Here is an 18001-nt window from a genome sequence, read left to right as displayed (position 1 = left end):
TATTTTATCTTGAAGGCCTATCCAGTTTAACTTTTGATTCCTGTTCCACTCTTGTGTAGCATGGGTGGAGCAAAAGGAAACCATGTTTTTGTTTCCTTCACTTGCATCACAGGATCACTTTCAGCTGAGTCCCTTATTATGCTTGGTTCCTCCCCGTCCCCCCACTCCTGAGCCTGAAGGCACATCTACACGTGCACTTTAATGTGTGTTAGTCTATTTAAATTTGCATTAAAGCATCACTAAAAAAGTGCTTTTTATTTAATGCACGTTAGAATAAGCTAACGCGCACTGAGTGACACTTGAAAAGCATGTTTTTTAGTTTATTGTGCATTAAGCCAAGCTAATGCTCAGTTCACAACAGGGGGTATTTATACACATACATTTGTCTGCTCTGACATACCAGAAATCCAGTGCATTGGAGCAGACTCGATTAATCAAGTCTGTTCCGCATGCAAGTTGATTCTCCAGCGCTGCATCATATGCATTTGTATAAACTGCAAAATGTGCATCAGTGCTGAGAAAATGACGATGGTGCGCTTTTGAACTAAAACACCTTTTTTGGGTGAAAAGTGCACTGCTGCCATTTTTCTCAGTGCTGGTGTGCGTTTCATCATTTATACAAATGCATGTGATGCAGCGCTGGGTGCTCTTAAAAGCACCTGGTGCTGTGGCACAAACATATGTATAAATACCCAGAATTACTATATTTAATGTGCATTAACTAAAGCACATTAATGCATGTGTAGACACTCCTTGAGTATGCTGTGCTTTCAGCATGGTCTTTTATTCCCTCCTGAATATATATTTTTCTACAAGGCCTATTAAAATGTTGGTAGCATTAGAATTATGTTGTAGCTGTGACAGCTGAGAAATTATATGCAAGGAGCAAGGACTTCTTTGGGTAATATCTTTTATTGGACCAAGTGCATAGTTGGGGTACAGTTAAGACAAGCTGTCAAATGCAAGACATTCATTTGTCTTTAGGTGTTGCATTTGAAAGCTTGTCTTAACTCTATCTAAACTATGCACATGATCCAATAAAAAATATCACCCAAATCAATCCTCGCCTCTCTATTAAAATGTTGTAATTAATGTGACTTTGTTTCTTGTTACCCATTCAGTACTCCGCCCTTTGTTAGTATGTAATATTTCTAGATTGTACATTCTTTGGGGTGGAGACTTGGGGTTGTCATCTGAATTACGTCTAGCTAAATTAAAGAAAACAAGAGTGGGGAGGAAATCCCTGAGAGATTGAGGCAACATAAAATTAACCTTGCTCAGATAGATACCAAATTAATGCTGTTGTCCAAAGCAAATGGATTTGGGAACAAGCATTGTCAATTCTATACCAGTTGTTTATTTGTTTCTGTGACATGCAGTGGAGGACTGAAATGTTCTGCAGGTTCTTAGTGGAGCAGCAGCGTGTGAGAATGCTGCTTGTCACAGTGCCTGCTGTAAATGCATGCAGAAATGGGGGAGAGGAGAAAACCCTGTAAAAAATTTAAGTATCATATAGCTCCACTGGTGCATGTATTTTTCCAATGGATGGCTCAGATGATTGATAATAGCATCCGGAGGTTGGCCATCCCTAGGCTTGCTGGTTCAGATGCAGCCCCGGGTCAGCTCACTGATGTGCATAAAATGAGTTGTTGGTCTCAAGTCTTTTCCAAATGGACAGCTGTCCACACCACTAAAGGCCACCATCACAGTTGGCAAACTTATTGTGAGACTCAGCTGAGGTGCTGTCGGCTTGCATAGCAGGGAGACCACATTAATAATATTTAGCCCTGAAACAGCATTTTTCATCTTCAAAGTGCCTCACAAGCCTTAATCCATGTGCTCTTGTGTAGTGAGTAAGAATATATCCTGGTTTTGCAGATGGAGGAGGAGGGAGGCTATGAAACAAAGTACCACATTTTTTAGCCAGTTGTACCACTAGTGTAAATCCTTACATGGACACTTTGCTTGAGAAGCAAGCAGGAGAGGGGCATAAAAAGCGGGGTGAGGGACTGTGCCCAGGATGGAGTTTAGATGTGCCACAAGTAGGCACAGTATAAAACATCTGGATAGAAAGATGAGTTTCAATTTACCCAGTTCCTCTCCTGTTCATTTCACAGCCTACAACTTATCACATTCAGCCTACAGCTCCATAAAAACTTGGTTTCATCCACTGTTGCCCAGTAATATAATGACACTCTGACCTACAAGTAGCCTCAGAAAGGAAAGGACAGTTCAGCTGGGTGACACTATTGCACATGCAGCAGTTATCTCTGTATATCTACAAGTTTTCTGAATGCTTTTTCAGCCTTCCTCAATGCCAATGTATATCTCTGAAAACCAATGCCTGCTTCCCCCCGCCCCCCGCCCCCCCCCCCAAAAAAAGTGGTTCTCAGCATGGAAGATGACACCAAAGCCAGGATTACAATTTAGTGAGTTCCTCGCCCCCAAGTCTGTGTTCAGACTGCTAGCCCACTGGTTCTCAGACTTTTTGGGTTACAGCCCTCAGAAAATGCTAGGTCCTTGTTTTTCACTTATTTTGTTGATTATGGAAAAATACTATAGCATTTTTTCTATTGCAAGCAACTCAGAAAGATTACAACAGGTCAGAGTTTTTTTTAACCCTGTGGATTCTTTTTTTTAATTATTGGGTTCATCTAGTGAAGCATGTTTGCACACCTAACAGTGCTAACATTACGTGGTATCCTGTGGCACACCTGAAAGCATCTCGAGGCATCCCAGGGTACCATGACCCCCTGGTTGAGAATCACTGTACTAGCCTTGTGCTTTTTGTAGATGTGCTGTAACTTGGGCTTTGTGATGACACTTGTACTGCCGCTGTACCTGACTTGTCTGCTACTCTTGTAAGCAGTAAAGTCAGTTTTGTCTTGAACAGCAGCTGAGAAATATACCCTGTTCCGGGGAGAAAAAACAAGTTTCATTTTTACTCATTACTCTGTTTTAGTTAGCAACTTGTGGCTTTATTATGGCACCATTTCACACAACCTTCCTTCAGCCTTACAAGCCTTACGCCCTGAAGGCGGTGTATCTGTGTGCTCTCTGGACAGAAAGTATCCTCCCAAACATTAAAGGACATTCTGTCAGCTTCACACTACAGATATGCCACCTATTTTTAAATTTACAAAATGTTAATGCCAAAAAATTGGGGGGGAGGGCTTAATTATGCTTTTACAACTTAATCTTCTATTCAGTGTTTGTATAACTGTAAATTACCTGCTACTTAATACCAGTATTTTGGATAACTCTCCAGAGCCAATACACTGAAAACCTTCAACCCTAGTGGGTATTTGTACTACAGCATATTTAACAGCCGTGACAACAATTCAAGAATTGTATGGCAGTCTCCCCTCCCTGTCTGAGTGTTACAGGCACCAGAGTGTCTCCATTGGAAAACCCCTAAACATACAGTTTCAGCCAAAACTGGTTTAATGATAGTCTACCAGAGCTTGACAGGACTTTGGAAAAAAAGGCTTTATTTTCTCCTGCTCCCTCTTCCTCCCCCCCCTTTTTTTTTTTTAACTTCTCCCCTTCCTTTGAAAAGCTGCCACTGTAAAATACGAGGCAAATTAAAAAATAAATTGCTTTAAATTGCTTAACAGGCTTGATGAGACAAAGACTGGTGTGTTGGAGCGGCTGCAGGGAGCTCTGCGGCTGCTTTTGTATGATTTCAGAGGTGAATTTAGATGGCTGGAAGATAGATGGGTGCCAGATGCAGTCTGACATAGATTCAGGCAGCTGCTCCTGTGCTAGGTTTCATTAGCTTGTGAGCTAGCCAGCAGAAGAACTCCGGGGAGGCCTCCGAATGACAGCAAGAACAGTGAAACAATACAATATTCGCTAAGTGATTTAATCTAGGAGATTAAATGACACCCAGTCATTTCTAGACTTTAAAACCAACATGGTATAAAGCTGTTAATGGGGTAAAATCCAGCCAGGTCCTTGTCACATATATTTAAATTGTAAACCATTTTCTGTGGGGTGGTGGATTCTGTGTCGAGTCAGTCTGTACCTCTGCACCCTCTGTTTTTTCCTTGTAATCTTATAATATTTCTTGTTACAGTTCAGAAGACATTGCCCCCCAGTTCTGCTTCAACTGAACTACTCACCTGCTCGTGTTAAGCATGTGCACAAGTGTTTACACACTACAGCCCTAATCTTGTAAAGAAAATCTCTTTAAATATAAGATGTGACAAGAGCCTTTTACAAATCAGGTAGTCACAAGTGCTTATTCTTTTTCTTTTCTTTTTTTATTTAAAGAAGTAGATAACTTTCACCACAAGGGATTAGTTATTAAAAATGCTAACGGATTGCAGCCTAACAGTCTATGTGATGCTCCCGTATTCAGAAGCCTATAGAGGGCTCAGCACTACATCACCCTGGATGCTGCCATGTTTGGCCCTGGGTGTAAAAATAATTTTTAGGGGTGTAGGTTGTAGCCGTGTTGGTCTAAGGACATAGGCAGACAAGGTTCTTTGGGTAAATCCAATATTTTTTATTAGAACAATTCAAATACAATTCTTTTGTACATTTCTGATGATTGTAACAAATAGGCTTCACTTGAAACAGGGAGGAGGGGCTCTGCTGCTTTCTTATTTTTTTTGGGGGGGGTTATCTTTTTGTTTGTTTATTCCATATTCCCTTTACATTTATTTCTGTTCCACAGATGGACTACCTCTCTGCCTGCAATATAGAGCTGTTATGTAACTGCTGTAACTCTTTAGGAGTCATTCCAATTTGCTCAGCTAGAAAGCAAGATTAACCAAATGCACAGGTTTTGGGTTTTTTTTAATTAATGTACAAGGAGATGGTATGTAGTTTCTCTTACAGGCGCTAACATTATTTGTGAATGTTACACTTCTGTATCTTGATTGCTTGGATAAGTACCACTTAGTTTCTGTGCATGACTTCAATTAAGTTGCTTTCTATATTGAGAAAGTGTGCCTTTATTTAGCTGGGTAAAGATATCTCCCTTACATCAGTTTGTTCACCAGTGTGTTGTGACCTAATCAAGTAGGGATGCAAATGATTTCATGAAGAGTAATTACCAAAAAAATAATAATAATAAAAAAATCTTTGAAAATAGCCACTAGTAAGTTGGCTAATTAGACTCCATTTTGAAAGTGGCAGATCAGCAGATGGGAGCTTGACTTCCCTTGCCGACTCCGGGTGAAGGAAGCATGCACTGTTTAGGACCGCAGAACACTGGGCTACAATCTTCTCCATGCCTCTGTGCAAACTTGACTCCCATTCATGTGAATGGGATATGCACGTGCATAGAGAGAAGAATAGACTCCATTGTGGTGCAATACTCGTAGTGCTTTGCTTAGCAGTAAAGCTATGACATTCCCTATTCAGAAGTCTTTGCTGAAAATGTTGTGGCAACAGTTTGAATGGGTTTGAGGCTGCATGCGCCTTTCTTTGGGGTTAGTCCTCACTAATGATCAAACTGATTTTTCGTGGTTTGTCATGTGAGAAGTCTCTCGTAGCTTGGTTAGACCCTGGGCAAGACATAATGCAAAGTTTGGCAGGGGTGCGTGGGGGAGAATTTGTTTTATCTCTACTGGGGATAACTTGCGACACTGACTGAGCAATTCTTTTTCTCTGCCTGGGCACTTCTTGTGGGCACAGACTGATGATCCTGCCATATTTAGCTAAGCACTGAGGCATCTCCTTCATTCTCCAGAGTAGCCCAGTTGAGAACTGTAAACCCCATTATTAGGGAAATAGGGGGCTAATCAACACGGCCCCACTTTGTCAGCTCAACCCAGGGAGGCTGAACAGAGGCTTGTTTTGATTTTTCTGATCTCTAACACTTGAGGAAGGAGGGGGAGAGAGGGGAAGGAAAATCCCCATGAATTAACATTATTTCCCTGGTGGGTTTTGCTGCCATCTTATCTAATTACAACTGCTGTTTTCCAGATCGCATTGTAAGCCTCAGTACAAAGAGGTCTTCCACTTTACCTTCTTGAGTAAATTAAATAACAAAGACTCCTTAGGCTGGGCTGACAGCACAATGCATTACCATACCAGAGAGCAACAGCTCCCATACCTTGATACAGGAAGAGCTAAAATAATGAGGAAGCAATGCTGTTTAGTTCCTAAGGGCGCTATCCACACTTTGGGCCACTTTAAGAGCGTCTCCCAATGAGTCTCTGTGTACATAACAGTCACGCAGTACAAGGGAGGGACATGTGGGCTCTTGCAGAGCCCGCAGGGTGTATTACACGGAGTAAAGCAAGTGAAAGACATGATCCTTGTCCTGAGCATCTTTAAAATCTGGTTTATAGACACGGAAGGATGGACTGTATGAGGCGGCTCTGGAATACTAGAGAAGTCTGAGCTTCACTGCCAATTCTGCTACAGGCTTGTGTGGCTGAAGGCAAGTCAGCTAATTCCTCTGTATTTTCATTCTCCTGCCTGTAAAATAAGGCTAGCATGTCCTGTTGTCTCTTGGGAAATGGCCTGTTTGCTTCTGTGTTTGTTCAGGGTCTGGTGCAGTTATTCCCAGTTGTTGTGGGGGCTGTTCTTCCATTCCTGTTGCCGCCATTTTCTGAAGCCACCTTGGCCTAAGCAGCATTTGCAGAGCCCAGAGCATGTCAGACTCCAGCTACCTCCTTTCACCTACCATCATGTGGTATCTAACCAAGACAACTGAAGGTTGCTACCAAGGCAGCTATGGACATTCTTCCACTTGCTTTAAGGATTTCCAAGGGAGGGATAAAGGGAGCTAGGACAAATGAACATCAGAAATAAAGAGCATTTTCTTATAGCATCGGAGCGTTGTCGTAGCCGTGATTGTCCAGGAAACATGTGAGAGGCAAGGATTTTTGGGGGCGATATCTTTTGTGGGACCAGCTGCATAGCTGTGAGAGATCTTGGACAAACTTCAGGGCAAAAGTTGCCCTTCATGTGAGGAAGGGTATGTATGCTGGGTCAGTCCGACAAGAAGCCGTTTGTTGGGGGAACAAGGGAAAGTTAATGCCCAGTAGCAGGCTAGTTGTTGGTCCCAAGCGGTGCAATAGGAAACATGGGAAGAAAATAAGTCAGACTCTCGCCAGTCTGGGGGCTTCGGCAGAAGCAGGTAGAGGTAGTGGAGGGGGAAAGCAAGGCTTGTGATTCCTCTGATCAGCTCCCTGTCTGGTTTGAACTGAACCGGGCTGCTGTGAGCGGCCGCACAATTTTGGCTCTGCTTCTGGGACACAGTGTTGCAGGCTTGGATGGCTCTGCCTGCCTTGCAAGCTTTCTGTGTTGGGTCTTGGCACGTTGGCCAGCTTGCTCATCCCAGCAGGCATTGCACTCATGCCTGTCAATCACGTGCCCAGCGGAAGCAAGCAGGCTGACAAACTGGGAGGCAGAGCTGAATGACAACTTAGTAAGCAGGGAGAGGAAGAGGGCCCCTGGGCAGGTAGGGAACCTAATCTCTGCTTTGGCTGACTAGTATGCAGCCCCTTAGATCACGGATGGGAAAGCAGCAATGTGAGGTTTTGTGAGTGGTGTGGACACCTGCATGGATACTCGCATATGCATGTACACACGTGCATACTCTGACACTGACATGCAGCGTCCCTGTAAATGGAGGGCCTAATTTGTGTCATCTTAGTTTGCTGCAGTTGTTTTTTCAAATATAGATCTGCCCAGTCATCTCCGTGGTCCCCAGCTCCATAGCATTCAAGCACCTTCTCTCTGATACATTTTTTGCTGCTAATTGCCCCTTCTTCCCAGTTTCCTAACAGCTGGGGGAAGGAAGGAAATCGTGCAGCCCATCTAAATCAATATTAAGGAAGGTGAGGTGACTCATTCTGTCGGGGGGCCTCCTGCTGCTGCAGAGAACATGACTGACCTTTTCTTTTTTTCTCTCTCCCTCTTTTCTTCCTTTTTTTATAAATGAAAAACAGTTGTTTATTTCCCTTCAAAAGTGGGTGGCAAGAGGGATGAGAGAAATGGGAAATGTTGGCACAGGGTATAAACGGTTTCTAAATCGCACATTTATTATTGTGCTTAAGCATCTCCATTCTTGTGTAATTCTAGAGGTATGTTGTAATGCATTTCTGCATCTGAGGTATATTTCAAATGTCAGTGAGATAATGAGTTTTATCAAATAAAAAGCTTGTCTTTTACTTCTGTTCAAGCTTGGCTTGATGCCTCAAAAGAGTGGAATTGTAGTTCAGAAGTGGTCTGTAATCTATATCACAATGCCACCATATGTGATGCATAGTGGCTGGCAGCATCTGGATGCAAGCAGCCTATGTCTGAACTAGTAGGGGGGTTGCAAAAACTCCTGTTCTTAGAACAGTCCATCTAGGGCAGAGGGCTGCAGTGAGTGCTCACTGCAAGGCTGTTGTGGGAGAGGGCGATTGTGACAAAAAAAAAAAAAAAAGTAAAATCTTTCAATATAAACACTCACGTAAAGTCTGGGTCATAGTGCATGTTTCAGATTGTATATGTTAAGTGAGAGAGAGATGAGCACAATATGGCTGTAATAATAGTATACTATGGAGTGACTATTTACATTAGCATTTTTAGCTCCAGAAAGGTGTTAGAAAGCATTTTAACAACTCGCTGCACCTTTATAATCATCATATGTAAAAAAGATTATGCATATTTTATTCATCAAAATCTTCCTTCATGCATCCTTCAAGCAGGTAGGAGGGTAAGTTGGAGGTGGATGACTCTGCTTTGTGGGAGCTTCACTTAATGCAAGGTGGGGGCAGAGAAAATGAAGCTAAATTACGCACATTGTGAAGGCACATATAGCATGCCACATCACTTGTGAGCATGACTTAGAGCTGAAGATGAATCACAGCCATTTTAGACCTTGTATGTGTCAATGCATGTGGGCTGAAATATCACTGGAATATAGTACTTCAGAAGAAAAATAACCCACTAAAATACTTATAGTATTTCATCCAGAAACGCAGAGTTTGTAAGCTTTTGTGCATTTTCTGTTTGATAATTGTTTGTTCATTTTTTTTTTCCCTTTGGAAAGTGTAGAAGTGGAGACCTGTCCCTACAGCAGTGACTATCAGTGCTGCTCTACCATAGCAACTCCTCTATCATCTCCTTTGTTACTATACCTGCTTTTGGAAGGGTTTGCAACACTGCCATAAAATCTATGTTGAGATTAGGTTATAATGTGGTATAATCATGCTGGGTATTTCGAAAGAGAAATGTTTAAGATATTTAATTGTGAAAAATGGTTTCTAATTGTATACAGTATCTTATTCCAGAAAGATGGTTACTGCAAATTATAACTATGTCCAAAAGCCTAAATGCTTTGCTAGGGGAGAGCTGATACATGATTGCATATGCCTTTTAAAACGATCAACATGTTTGCACAGTAGAACTATTGGTGCCAATTGATCATTCCATTTTTCTTTCTCTTTTTAATTTTTGGAGTAGGTCTATATTCATTTTTGTGCCAAAGCTACAACTTTGCTCATCTCTGTTATTCTGAATTACATGAATAGTTCTGGGAAAGTAAATGGGACTAGTCATTGAGTAAAGATTAGATTGCAGGAGTGGCTCTTTAAATGTCTGATCCTGCCATTCTCATAAGTGAGTACTACCTTGTTCTGTGAGTAATCTAATGGATTTCTCACAGAGTAATGTACCACTGCATGTGAATAAATGTGGTGGAGTCAGCTCCTCCATCCATAATACACATGTGTGTTTTAAGGTCATGTGTTGGGTTTACAGTCTAGAGGCTCCTATAGACATGTGGGGAGCCTGCTCCAACATGCTGGAAATCCATTGGGTCAGAGCAGACTTGTTTAACTGAGTCTGCTGGAGCACGGAAATTGTGCACTGGCAGCCTTCTGTGTCATGTGTCCCTGTGCGTCCCCACGCTGAAAAAATGGCGGTGGGACGCTGAAATAAAATACGTTGGATGAGTTTTAGTTCAAAGTGCCACACCACCATTTTTTCAGTGTGGGGATGCTGATGCATGTGACACATGGGTGCTTTTAATTAGCACGACTCACTAATTAAAGCACCCAGTGCCATGTTCCAAAGCACATGTAAAAATGCCCTAACTCTTCTGAAAAGAAATTTTAGCTTAAAACGTCTTCCAGGGAGTGCAAACTTTTCTTCCTTTTTGGAGGCTAATATTATACCCTCACAATTTACACTGAGTAAGATATGCGCTTATGCCCATATCACAGCAAATACCACAGCCAGACCTAAACAATATTAGACTCAGTAAATGAAAAAGTAAAGACTTTTTAAAGTGTGAATTGTTGATCCAGTTTTCTTTCATGTTATAGAAGTTGATAGCTTTGGATGTGTATTGTTCCATACATTTCCTAGATACTGTAGACTAGACACAGGGAACTCTTGCAACCTTGGGCCGTACTTTTTTCATAGCGCTATGATTTGTTATAATAAGAAGCTTGTTATGCTGAATCCACCCGTATGCATTGGTGGAGTAGCAGAGTTGTGCCCTCCCTTGATTCCTCTTTTCAGGAGCATAAGTAAAGGTGGGTGAATGGGACACAAGCCTCAGATGCAAAGGAATGGAAGCACAGGGGGTTGAGGTTCCAGCTGAACAGATTGGAGCTGGGTTAGGAGTCCCGTCCTCAGTTTCCTGCCTCCCCTCCTGTGGGAGACACCTTCTGTGGTGAGAGATGTTAGGTCGATAACGTTTTTGGGCAGAGTGCCAAAAACACCCACAACTCTGATTTGTAAGATGTTGGCATTCCAGGGGCAGACAGCAGAGGAGCTGTGATGGGCCTGATCTTTTGTGGCAGCGTGACCGTGGCCCCTTCCCCAAGGTGTGAGTGCCAAGCAAAATGCCTTTGCATGCCATGCTGTGGCACACGTGCTGGGGGTTACCTACCCCAATTTAGATTAACCCTTCCCTGGCTCTGCAAATTTAGGGCTTTGGATCTTTGCTTGCCACATGAAATTTTGGCAGTTGCAAGGCCAAGGAAGGAATAACCTGGTTGTTGCTAGCAACATCTCTCTTGCATCAGTGTCCTGCCAAAGTCTTGAGCCCTCTGCCTCCACTGTGGCGCCCAGGTACAAACCACATAAGGTAAGAATCTGCTGTCCCACATGCAAATTTGGCCACACTATCTGCACACACATCTCTCCTCTCTTGGCCCCTTTTTGAAATACTAGATCCTCTGGTGGTAATCTCCACCTTTATGTGATGTGTGAAGATTTTCCTTTCTGAGCCCGTCAAAACAGACAGTAACTGTTGGGCATGGAAAGGTACGTCCTTCCCTTACTCTGTCCTAAAGGAACTGAGCGTTAGATGAGCAGCACACCCCATTCCAGGCAGGGTTGGAAACAGCAGATCTCAAACCAAGGTCTTTTATGTAGTAATACTCGCCACTGTTGCTATTGGATAACTGGGCTAAGCTAAATTGGATTTCTTTCACTTGGTCCCTCACAAAGAACTCTTCTATTTCAGTGGACTCATTTAAACAGGATCACTTTGTCTGTGTTGTTTTACAGAGTGGCTGAAGTGGAGCCTGGATTGAGTGGGAACCTGGAGGAATAGTGTCAATGTGAAAAGCTTTCATTCCTGTGTACATGTCTGACTTGTGGAGTGAAAGCAGGAGTAGCTCTTCAATCCAGACTGGCTAATCTGATTTACGGGAATCCTGTGTTTTATTTGGAAATGTTTCCTTTTTTCCCCAGAACATATAGACTGTGCTTTCTTTGTACTGTTGCTGGTGTTACTTGTCCTATTGTAGAGCCAGATGTTGGAAACATGTCATCCTGTTGACTTCAATCATGCAAAAGTGAGCAAATGCCTAGAAGCATGAACAGTGTTGGGCCTATAGTATTTAGTATGATTTAAAAGTGGATCAGTCTGGATATCAGCCTGAGTGCGTGGTTCGTTATGCCTCATTTTTAAAGGGCAGGTGCTCTCTCAGCACTCTTTGCAAATCAGGTGCTTTTAAAACATTGCAGGCTGAGAATCTAAAAACCAAAGCATCCAAAATGACTAGTCCCTTTCAGAAACATTCTTTGTAATATTTGAATTGTGCCACATCGTCCTCTATTAAATGAAAGATTAGGCATAGTTTTATCATTTCCTAATTCTTAAGTGTGCCTATTTTTGGAGGAAGGAGAGCAAGAAAACTGTTTTGCAGCAAGAAAAAGGTTTAATTGCTTTGAAAGAGCAAGAACATGTTCTGAAAAGTAAAAATTTTAGACTTAATGTGCATGGAACAAAAGGCCGTTGTGAACTATGTACAAGAGTTGGTGAGAGTTTGTATTCTGCCCTTTTTTCTGTGGGAGTTATTTCCTGTTGTTGACTAGAGTTCTTTATTTAGAACCACCTAGCTACTGAACGACTGCTAGCTAGCAAAAATGGTGTGATTAAAACTTTTTAAGGCTTATTTCAAGCAAATTCCTTTACTTCAATTTATTTAAGATGAAGCTTCACTCAATAAAAAGTTCAAAACAACAAATGCATTTTCTTCTCATTATTCCTCCCACGTCAAGAGAGGCAGCAAACAAAAGGCAAATAAAATGTGTTGGAGTTTGAGGGTGTTCACCTGAACATCTTGTTGAAGACAAATATATATATATATATATATATATATTTTTTTTTTTTTTGAAAGCAAAAAAAATAAATAGCATTAAAAAAACAAGAGCATTAAAAAGAATAAAACAACAACAATTGCTACGTTGCCCTTTTCAATTATAAATAAGCTGTCTGGAACATTAAGGGACCAGCGAGTACCACCTGACATTCTTTGGAGACAGCACTTCGATTGACAGCACAACTACTTAGGGTAGAAATACAGCACTTGCACTTTCTGAATCTCAGTAGGTCAGCTGAGAGATGGCTTTCCTGTGGAGGAGCTGCCATTGAAGAAAGAGGTTTTTGACCACTGACCTGTGTCTGCGTGTCGGCATGTGTGCCCACATTGAGAGGTGGATTATCAGTACTACAAGGTCTGCACTGTGTCTATCATTATCACTATGACCAGGGTTGAACATTTGATCTGTAGAAGAGAATAGTGACAAAATATTTAGGCGAAAGGGACTTAAAAAGCATAGCTACGTGAAGGATTGACTATGCTGTGGCAAGGAGTTCCACATATCGCTGAATCCAGGAGTTTTTAGGAGGATTTGTATAGAGTTTATACCGGAGTATGTAGATGTGTTGCTAATTAGAACATCCACGTTCTGTGGGATAGGACATGGATTGACTTGCATTGGGGCATTAACTAGGTGCTGAGTGACATGGTGCCAGAAAGAAAAGGTCCTGTAGGGCCAAGTTTACTCTATTACCTATATGCCAACACCTTGCTAAGAATGAATTGGTCTGTGGTACTCAATTAACAACTTCCCCCACCCCCAAACCCTGCACCACTGAGCAGGGCAGATCTCATTTCCCCACTAAAAATATTCACGGGTAGAAATTGGCTTGTAACATTAATGTACCAAAAGGCAAACAAAAATAGTTGATGAGCTTATGAAAAAATAAAGGTTTAAGGGTCCAATCATGCATTTCGGTTGGAAAAGTCCAAGCTAGAAGTCAAAGAAACTTGCTCTACGACTCCCCTGGCATAAGTGCCTTCCCTTGTCATTGGCTTTTTTGCCCTATGCGTTTAAGTTTCTATATTCTTTCCCAAACACAGGTGAAAAACAAAAGGAGGCAGCGAATACTGTTTGAAAGCTATGTGGGTTTCAGCTCAGAAAGTCACAGGGCTCAAAGAGGAGTGTACCACTTGCAGCAGCTGCCTTCTAGCGCTATGCTGTCCTGCTTCCAACGGATCGCCTTTCCTTCCTGCGAATCCCCAGTCACATGCTGTGAATGAAGTAGGGTGGGGACAGCCAGGCTGCTTCACGCCACTTCCCCAGATTCTGGTGGCCTTCACCTCGGTCATTTAGCACAGATGAGCAGAAAGGAGTACAGGGCCCTTTGGGATGAGTTTTTGGTTCTCTGCATCTTTTTTTCAGTTTTGTATTGTATTCCTGCCGTGCCTGAAATACCTGTGATCTTTAGGAGTAGTGATTGGTGGAGCCCTCAGTCTTAGTCTTATTCTCTGACTGCTATTACTGTAAATGAAGAGTTGGTCCCTTTCTCTTAAAGTGAGGGAGAGGAAGAAATTCTTAAGAGAAACTATACAGAGGATCTCTACATAATCTTTTTTTTCTCTCCATAATGTAGTCTTTAACATACTTATGCTGATTTTAAGTAGTTCTGGGAGTACAGAGATCACTCACACTGTCTTATTTAACTGCATTTATACTACTGAATTTGGCTTATTCTCCCTCCCTAACACAGCTAAATCTAACAAGGTCAAATGAGTCATTACTAGGCCATAATAGGTAGAAGAATCCTGACATGTTTCAGTCATGTTTTGTGTTCTCATACAGGTTTTCATAGCATTTTACTGTCAGAGACTGGACATTTTCTTTTCTTTTCTTTTCTTTTCTTTTTTTTTAAAGGAATGAGAATGAAACATTTGCAAATGGGTTATTGCATTAACTCAATGAATTTGGTTTCTATATGCTGTGCATTTATTTGTAATGAAACAGAATGGAAGTGGGAGTTTATGCTACTTCTGATGTTCTTGTGCTACTTACTGCCAGCTTTTTTTTTTTTCTTTTAAATTTGGTAATGTAGATTCAACTTCTGTTTTTTTGGGGTTTTTTTGTAAAAGGAGAAGTTGTATAGGTCACTCACTGTTTACTTAAAATCAGACCCTCAGATAACTGCATGTTTGAATGAAGGGTATAATTTAACCTGGACAGATGTTTTGTGTGTGGTTTTTGTTTGTTTTCTTTTTCTGGGTGGATACAGAAGGATTTTATGGTTGCTAATTTGTATTAATAAAATTCCCATATTTTATTTGCCTGGCACCACTTGCAACTGTACATTTATATAGCTATAGACACTATTTTTAATCAAATGTTAAAAACTCAGAATCACTGTGGAAGCTTAACCTGGTGTAACTTTTGGTATTCTTAATAGTAGAAGAGAGACTTTCTTCCCTGGGAATATTTTTATTCTCAACAATGTCAATGGCAAAATTTTTGCTGACTTCAGTCGCATCAGGCCTATAAAACATTACAATAAGGATATATATATCAGTGAACATGCTGCTGGGCAGTACCGGATATCTGAAAATTTTGCATTGTGAGTGAAACTTTCAAGATTAGTGTTCTAATCAAGTCAAGTAAAATTTTCAAAAGTTGCTGAGCCCTGTGTTCAAATTAAAGGGTTAGGGTTGGCAAGCCGGCTAACTGACTTGTCAAAAATATGCAGCCATTTGACAGGTCAAAGATTGTAGCAATTTTATAAAAAATAACCCCAACATTTTTTTAAACGGTTTTCCTGACAGAAATATGTTTTTCTTATTGTTTGTTGACACATTTCTTAATGGAAAACTTGTGCTTTTTCTGTGTGTTACTTGAAGCTGTTGCCAATTCTTTATAATTTTTGATCGATAATTTGACCGGTCAATTGACCAAACTTTATTTGACTGGTCAAATGGATCCCTGGTCACATAAATTGCCAAGGCAGTGGATATGAGACAATTATCAGGAAAGAAAAATGCAGTATACATGAGATGGATTATTAGTTGCTGAAGGCTTATGTATACTCATGTTCACACAAATGTGAGTGCAATATATTCTTGGGCACTCACACCGTGTTGTCTTTTAGCAGATCTAAATAAGAGCACGTTGCATTTGTCTACATTGATGCTTTGTCCCTGTCATCACTATGACCAAAACTATTTTACTAGTAATAGTGTTTAAGCTGCTCTTAAAGCTAGCAAATCTGTGCAGTAACATTCTCCCTATGAACCATGCTAGAAAAATCTTGTTTATGGCTATTTATCTGGTGCTATCAGTGCTACAAAATCTATGGCATTTGAACACCATTTAAGGGTAATGGCTTAACTATGTTATAATGTGTTGGGGCTTGCCTGTGTAGACCAGACCAAACTGGGTTAAAGAATGGTGGGAAGTACATCTACAGAACAAAAACCATATATATCTTACAGAAATGTTGAATTGACTTTAGTGCAGATTTGTCTTTCCAAAGGGAGCTGCACTGCATACAGGGACTATTGTAAGCTGCATTACCAAAGTTAGTTTCCTATGATTTTGAACCAAAAGTAGATAGTGAATCAACAGACCTGAATAGCAATGACCCTTTTATATGCATGTGTGTGGCTTTCTCATATAGTCCAACACTGTTATGTTTTCAGCACACCCTGGGTACATCTACATCTACATCTACACACGTGCTTTACTGTGGAGTTGAGTAATTAGCTCCGCAGTAGAGTGTCACCATCTATGTGTGCACCTATATTAGGGTGCAGTAATTTAATTAACTCCACTGTAGGCTAGTACTGTCCAGGACAAGTACTAACCTACCATGGAGTCATTTAGTATGCTGAAATGCATGTGTAGACAATGACTGCTACTGGCTGGGCATGAGGGTGCTACAGTGTGGGGGCTGGTTGCCAGCCGGCCCCACGCTGTAGTACCCTCAGGACCCAGCCAGCTTCTCCATTGCCTGGCACCACCACCCGGAGCCTGGGGCTGACCCCCAGACCACTGCCAGCCTGGGGCTCCTCTGCCCTGGCTCTAACTGGTGCTGTTGCAGGTGCACATATATAGACTGTGCCCGGGAGCCATTAACTCCAGCCCAAACTGCTCTGGAGTTTATTTCTGCATGCTAATTGTACATGTAGATGCACCCACTGGGTCTAAACGCAGAACTACAGTTAGTGGCTCAACCCTGCTAGCTTTAGTGAAGTTACACTTATTAATTGGTCCCACAGACTGACTGCTTTCTTTGGTGTTTTTCTACCATGTCTATGTTTTTAGCAAACATTCTTTGCTTCTGCCATAGCAAAACAGTTTTCAGTTATGTTCTCTGAAGCCTTTTTTTTTTCTGCTGACCTACCCCTAGACTCATTGCTGAATTGATTTTTCTTTCACTTTTTTCAAAAACAGAAAAGAAGCATTTCTTAAACTTTGTGTTTTTAATATTGTCTAAAATCCTGTGAACTGAGAAAGATGATGTCATATTCAGCTCCATAAATGAGGCTTGCTTGTTCTAGGGAAGCAAAAAGGGGTTAGTTTTGTTGAGGTGTTTTAGGCGTCTATTGGCTACACCTTGGCGATGGCTTGGTGAGCAGCTTGGTGTTGGCTACACCTTGGTGTGAGCAGCATGAACTGCATAAAAGATTAATCATGTCTTGTGGGAAATGGGGCCTTAATGGGATCTGGGACAGCAGGGGTGTGTAAGGACAGGAAAATCTGATATCGGTGTTGGTGGGCAGTGATAGCTGCTGGTAGAGGATGGATTGTTTTAGTTGGAGTGAGGATGTTGCACATCAGTAGCCTCAAGAGGACTGAGAGAGCACTGGGAATTTTAAGGAGAGGGAAATGTCTCTGTGAATAACGGTTGCAGCAAGCCTATAGGTAAACTATTCTGTGGATAGTGCATTGCATTTCCTGATGATAGGTAACAAGTGATCAATATCCAAAGTGCCACTTCCAGGTGAGAATCAGATACCCAAGTGACTTTTGAATATGTTACATGATACAACAATTAGAATACTAATCTTCTAAATGTATTTGGGATGTAATATTTTCAGACAACGAATTCATCATCTTGTGATACTTTCTAGTAGCTTGTCCTGCAGTACAGGTGTCCTCCTTGCTAGGTTTTTCTGGGTATGATCCTGCATTACTGAAGGCAGTAGAAGTTTTCTGTCGATATGAGCGAGAACAGGTCTTAGATTAGAAGTTACAGGAAATATTTAACACAAGTACACAGCAGAGTTTAATTTTGCTTAGAATATTGATTTACAAGTCTCCCTGTTTTTTTCTTTGCATCTCATTTTACCTAGAGGAGGCCAACTGGACACAATGATTCTGAATAAGGATTTAAGGCGGTGTTTGGTTGTAATAATTCAAACAATTTCCCACTTGTTTTCTCCTTTAAAAAAACCTAAGAGTTCATGAGTAATAATTTTATGTGTTCTGGAGAATT

At 41.3% G+C, this 18001-nt stretch overlaps 1 protein-coding gene across 6 annotated transcripts in view; it reads left to right on the top strand.

The window, feature by feature from the left end:
- Positions 1–18001, top strand: part of SERTAD2 (SERTA domain containing 2) — a 106477-nt gene that overhangs the window by 57216 nt on the left and 31260 nt on the right. The window contains exon 3 of one of the 6 annotated variants that reach the window (XR_016442864.1): positions 11476–12295. The exons of the other annotated variants lie outside the window; for them this stretch is intronic. The gene's annotated coding sequence lies outside the window, so the exon portion shown is untranslated. Of the gene's footprint in view, positions 1–11475; positions 12296–18001 lie in introns of those variants that run through there. 6 annotated transcript variants of the gene reach the window in all.

Source organism: Crocodylus siamensis, chromosome 1 (genome assembly GCF_052110815.1).
Source record: "Crocodylus siamensis isolate JL-2025a chromosome 1, ASM5211081v1, whole genome shotgun sequence".
Taxonomy (NCBI): domain Eukaryota; kingdom Metazoa; phylum Chordata; order Crocodylia; family Crocodylidae; genus Crocodylus; species Crocodylus siamensis.
The sequence above is the reverse complement of the archived record's forward strand: the minus strand, read 5'-3'. Positions and strand labels throughout refer to the sequence as shown.